Source organism: Elephantulus edwardii, unplaced genomic scaffold (assembly GCF_000299155.1).
Source record: "Elephantulus edwardii isolate Elephantulus edwardi_28Jun2011 unplaced genomic scaffold, EleEdw1.0 scaffold00107, whole genome shotgun sequence".
Taxonomy (NCBI): domain Eukaryota; kingdom Metazoa; phylum Chordata; class Mammalia; order Macroscelidea; family Macroscelididae; genus Elephantulus; species Elephantulus edwardii.
Window position 1 is genome coordinate 6,108,018 of NW_006399857.1, and position 866 is coordinate 6,108,883.

The following is an 866-nucleotide window of genomic DNA, read 5'->3' on the forward strand; positions in this document are numbered from 1 at the left end:
ATTCAGATTAAGACAGACTAGGAAGAAGGATTGGCCATCCACTTCTGAAATAGCAGGCCTCTGAAAACCCTATGTACAACAGAACACACGTAGACAACAGAAAGGGCAACTCAGGCAGAACTTTCAAGTATGGAAATACAAAGGAAGAGGAACAGTTGTAATCAGACAATAGTGATTGGAACATGGAATGGGAGAATCATGAATGTAGGAAAATTAGACATTGTTAAGAAAGAAATGGAAAAAAATAAAAATAAAAAAAGAAATGGAATGTATAAATATTGGCACACCAGGCATTGGAGAGATGAGATGGACCAGCATGGGACATTTTGAGTCAGATGATCATATGATATACTACTCCGGAAATGAAAAGGTGAGGAAAAAATGGACTTCCTTTAATAGTTAAAAAAGTAATTTCTTGATCTGTCTTGAAGTACAACATTCTGAGTGGCAGGATAATATCCATAAGCTTACAAGGAAGTCCAGTGAACACCACTATCATTCAGATATATGCACCAACAACCAGAGCCAAAGAAGGAGAAATAGATTATTGATATCAACTTTTACAGTCAGAGATCGATCGAACATTCAATCAAGATGCATTGTTAATAATGGGTGACTGGAATGCAAAAGTTGGGAACAGAGAAGAATCAGTAGTTGGAAAACATGGACTTGGTGACAGAAATGAAGATGGAGATAGAAAGATTGAATTTTGCACAATAAATGACTTAATTCATTGCAAATATGTTTTATAAGAAACATAAACACAGGTTATACACATTGATTTCTCCTGATGGTATGCATAGGAATCAGATCGATTACATCTGCTGAAAAAAACACTGGAGAAGCTTAATATCAGCTGTGAAAAC